Source organism: Pyxicephalus adspersus, chromosome 6 (genome assembly GCF_032062135.1).
Source record: "Pyxicephalus adspersus chromosome 6, UCB_Pads_2.0, whole genome shotgun sequence".
NCBI lineage: Eukaryota > Metazoa > Chordata > Amphibia > Anura > Pyxicephalidae > Pyxicephalus > Pyxicephalus adspersus.
The window spans coordinates 95,377,987-95,383,545 of NC_092863.1; positions in this window are offsets into that span (position 1 = coordinate 95,377,987).

Below are 5,559 nucleotides of genomic sequence, written 5' to 3' on the forward strand. Positions count from 1 at the left end.
GTGATCTCTTTGCAGAGGTCAGGCATGGCACCGGCCAGGTCAGAGTCAAAGCTCCCCAATCGGCAGAAAGTACAAGCTTTGATAGTTGCAGGGGTGTATCAGCGATAGGAGGTGTATCAGACCTCTTCAATTAGACCAAAACTTCCCTACAGAAAGGGAACAGGCTTTTTCTACTCAGGCTTGAGAATGAAAACAAATTGTAAGGGATCCATCATCATTTATTTTCATAAAGTAAGTTGGGAAGAGTTTCTAGCCCTCCTATTGGGGTTATTGTTAAGCTACCTGTATGTGTCTATCAAATAAAAGGAGAAAAGAAAGAGGTTTACACTCATGGGTCTTTGAATAAGAAATAATTATGTATTCATGTAAATTCAATTTCATACATAATTAGTATAAAAACAAATTAGAATAAATTGGGTCTGGTTGGTGAATTCACCGTACGAGATATAATATTACTAGACAGTAGTGCTACTAGCTATTAACGGTGTTCGTCTTTCTGCTGTGTTCGCAGCTCCTACTCATTTCGCTTTCCTAGGCTTCCTCAGGGAAGCTTAAGCTTAAGATCTATACGGTAGTTCAGTTGCTAGTGCTTATGTGGATGGTATAAAATTCAGCAAGGGGGAGTCCCAGCAAAAGTATGTAACTGAGAGCTGTAGGGACATACTATGATATATCGTAGATATCAAGGAGGGTGATTTGATAGTAGGTAGAACACTGGGGTTGTAAGTACCCTTTGTACAAAGACTCCTGGATATTTAGTAGTAGGAATTTAGCCTTTAGAGGTTAATTGTCTGAGAAAGACTCCAGAGGTATAAATCGCGCTCCTAGAGACTTTTTGGTGTTGAATCAAATCTAGTCCTAGCAGCCGCGTGTGTTTGCAGTGCACTATGTTTACATACTTTGTTTTATATACATTGCTGTGTTTTATATAGTTTTGCTGGGACTTCCCCCTTGCTGAATTTTTATTACCAACCCTGAGGAAGCCTAGAAAGGTGAAACACGTCGGGACCGCATAAGACGAGCACCATTATTAGCCAGTAGCACTACTGTCAAGTAATATTATATCTTGTACAATGAATTTACGAACCAGACCCAATTTATTTTTCGAATCCGTTTTTATACTAATTATGTATAAAATTGGATTTACATGAATACATAAATAATTTCTAATTCAAAGACTCGTGAGCGTAAAACTCTTTCTTTTCTCCTCTTTCCTTTTTTATTTATTTTCATGCAACTGAAATGTATTTACCGGTAGCTGATTTATATTAAAGGTTAAATTGGGTTTTAAATCCAACATTTTTGCCCAGTATCCTTTCTTTGGCAAGCACTTTTTTTCAGAATTCTAATATGAGTACTCCAAGAATACTGTCCATGACAATCTAGGGATATTACATAGAAAGTAGGCTGAATGATGCTGGGCACCAAACTGAATAGAGAGCTGCAGCAAAAGGGTATTAAGGCTATGAGAAAAGTGATGAGAAGGAACGTATTGAAGAAGGGAAAATGAAAATGCACACTTTTTTTACATGAATTTCTCCCTAAGAAATATTAGGGCACATTTTGCACCCAGGCACTCCGGTCATTAGGCTTCATATCCTCTTATCTGCAGTGTGAGATTTAGGACATTGTTGCCTTGATTGCTGGAACCAGGAGAGTTAATGCTGTCACTACTGTGTGTCTCACTGTTCTCCTTGCTGGAGAGGAAGCTGTACCTGGTGACCTGCAGTGCAAGAATAGCTATGTACCTTCTGCTTCAGTACATGATAACTCATGAAGATCAGTTCCAAGGTGACCGTACTGTATACTTGCCATACGCCAGGCAATACTGGTGACTGGTCCGTTGCTGTATGCTTACCTGTTTTGTGCACAGATTACACAACCCTGGCCCTTTTATCAACTGGAGGATATTTGCACTGGGATAACATGATGAGAAATTACAGAGATTTTTTCACTTGAACTATACAGAAATGGTGGGTTTGGTTGTACACTGCTCCGACACTGCCTTTTATCACAACTTGTGTGCATATTGAACAGGCAGGCTGGTTGGCATTCAAGATAAACCAAAATTTGTATATTAGATATCAAAACAAGGTCATGAGGTATTGATATACGTTATGATCTGGAGTGCCTGTGGGGGCAGTGTTATGACCTGGGGTGCCTGTGGGGGCAGTGTTATGATCTGGGGTGCCTGTGAGGGCAGTGCTAATATGGGGTGTCTGTGGGGGTAGTGTTTAGATCTGGGGTGTCTGTGGGGGCAGTGCTTAGATCTGGGGTGTCTGTGGGGGCAGTGTTATGATCTGGGGTGTCTGTGGGGGCAGTGTTAGGATCTGGGGTGTCTGTGGGAGTAGTGTTAAAATCTGGGGTATTTTTGGGGCAGGGTTATTATCTGGGGTATTTTTTGGGCCAGTGGTATGATTTGGAGTGCCTGTGGGGACAGTGTTATGATCTGGGGTACCTGTGGGGGTAGTGTTATGATCTGGGGTGACTGAGGGGGCAGTGTTATGATAAGGGGTGTCTGTGAGGGCAGTGTTATGATCTGGGGTGTCTGTGGGGGCAGTGTTATGACCTGGAGTGTTTTTGGGGCAGTGGTATGATCTGGAGTGCATGTGAAGGCAGTGTTATGATCTGGGGTACCTTTGGGGTAGTGTTAGGATCTGGGGTGACTGTGGGGGCAGTGTTGTGATCAGAGGTTGCTTCAGTTGGTCAGGCCTAGGTGCAGCAATGTTATATGACTACAACAATTAGGTCAGCTGAATACCTGACCAGGTTTTTCCATTTTTTTCCCTGCTGGCACAGACAAATTCCAAGATGACAATGCCAAATTTTGAAAGAGTGGTAAAAGGGGCATGACACATCATTTTCACACATGAATTGGCCACCAGCAGAGTCCAGACCTGCACCCCATGGAGAATCTTTGGGATGACTTTACTCAATGGTCCAACTCTCCAATCATTAATACAAAACCTTGGTGAAAAATTCATGCAACTCTGAAGGAAGTAAATGTTGTGACATTCCATACGATTAAGGAAATGATACCACAGCATCATAATTAAAGATAAATAAAATATTAAAGTGTGGGACTTTTTTGGACAGGCAGTGTATATATAGAACAATTTGGTCTAAATCTTTGGGTAGGGCAAAACAGATATGAGGACTCATGGCATGGGTGGTGAGTGTACACATCTTTTATTATTTGGCTAAAATAAGAAGTAAAACCTGCTTTATTGTTTGGTGGAGATAATATGGGCACCTAAAATTCCTAATACTGCTTTATACATAGATCTATAATATGCCAAGTTCCCTTTCAAAGATTTTCCCATCAGAAAACCACCCTCTGCATTGTATTCCTCATCCTTCCGTGTAATAATGAAACAGTTTACACTTCTATCATTTGGATGTTCTTATTTCTCACTCTATACGACACAGGGTGTGTTCATTTGTGATGTGACATCTTACCATGTAGGGAGTTTCACTGCTGGAGGCCAAACACGTAATGGTAAGGTTTATCTTTTATTTTCTATCAGGACTGTGATTTCCCGCAAACTCATTTCACTTACACTTAATAAGGGGGAACATTAGGACTGCAACACTTCTGTAATGACGGAAAATCCAAAGTTGGGACATCTTTAAAAGGCATGGAAAGAAGTTGCCTGTGGTTGGATTCATTACTAGCACAAGGTTAAAGGTAAAAAACTAGGACAAGGTAACATTTTTTTCGTCTCAGTGATGCCCCCCAGGGGCGGTATGTGATGTGCCTCCCCTTGAGAACCTCATATAATGGAGTGTACAGCCAACCAATTAAAGGTGAGTGATTGTCACTTTTATACCCTATATAAAAGGGTAGATAACTTTTATTTTTTACCTTCTCTTCGGAGGGACTACATACATATCCATCTATCCCTTTCATGCAACAATACTACCAAGTAAGCCCTACCCTTTAATTTCATATAATTACTAATTGGAAAAAGCCTATAATATTACATTTACAATATACAATTTATCTAGGTTGAAAACTTGAGTTATTGTACCTGTAACACCTATGATACTACTTTGAATATTGGCTAGAATGAATGGTTTGTTACATTTAACACATGGTTGACACATCAAGTATTGTCATTTTGAAATATGGATATGTGTTCTATCTATAGCATTAGTTTCAATTAGCGTCCATCTATTTTGTATTATGCTAGCTCAAAATCTCTACATTCCCCTGAAGAAGCCACAGGGCAAAACGCGTCGGGTAATTAGATAACAGCATTCTATTTCTCCAAAAATGTTTTTTCCGCATCCAAATTTTATGTTGCGGCATGTTAAGTTGAGCTTTGTCTAGTTAAGATTCATTCTTTAACTGGAAGTAACTTCAGTAAAATACTTTATTGTTGGCAAAAAGCCCTTCTTCTGGTTGTCCTATTTTTGCCTTTTTTTTTATTTTTCTTTAACAACCCAGAGCCTCCAGGGACACATAAGTCACCTATCCTTTGCCTGACCTCGGGTAAATGCAGAAGGGGCTTTCCTTTACTGTAAGAAAAAAAGTGATTTTTCACATGCGCAGTGAGATCTGCACTTTTTTTAGTAAATACGACACCCAGTCTCACGTCTGCCCAATGTGAGATCAGGTGACGTGGAATCCAGAACAGGAAGAAAAGGAAGATGTCAGCGCCCAGTGTCCAGCCCATGCCATGAAGCCCATGAAGGTTTGAAATGTTTTGTTTTGTGATAGTTCTGCTGTGATCAGCTTTGTTTTGATTTAGTAAGTTGTGTGCTGGTCTGCTGCAGAAACACCGCTGCTTCTATACGTACAGCAATGGTGCTTCATTACATCATACATTACATACAGCATGCTGGCAAGGTCAAAACTTTTCTACTCAAGATGTAGCTCCTTTCTAAAAAAATATAGTAAGAATGAGGGAAATAGTAATACATTTTGACAATTTTGTTGTATTCTCTCCTATTCATACTGAGATGAGGTCATGTGACTTGGTTTGGCTTAGCACTATTCATCCCCAAAGGGTTGTGAAGTGCAGAAAGGAAGGGAATTCGAGCAGGTGACCTGAATAAAGAAATACAAGTCTGCTTTGATTGCTGAAAATTGTGCAAATATTGTTTACAGATTGTGTTCCCAACCTATATGCCTAGAGGAAGCTTTACAGTTTACAATTTAGGAGCAGATTAATTAAACTTTTTAAATTAGGCTTTATTGGGCTGCATTTTTATAAAGGACAATAAACTGTAAAGATTTTAAAACATTATTTATTGACTTTATATAAGATTTTTGGACATCAATATTGCATCATAATTAGTGATGTTTAAATTGTTCTGACCGGAGTAAATTCTAACTTGGATTTGGGCTATTCTGACTTTTTGGAATATGGAAAAAGTGCACGACTAGTCAAGGTGCCATTTTCTTTTATTCAGGAACAGGGATGTACCGTATTTTTCGCCGTATAAGACGCTCCGGAATATAGGAAGCACCCAATTTTAAAGGAGGAAAATCTAGAAAAAAAAGATTCTGAAAGATTATTCCCCTTCTGATCACTCATGTGCCATTGATTGTCC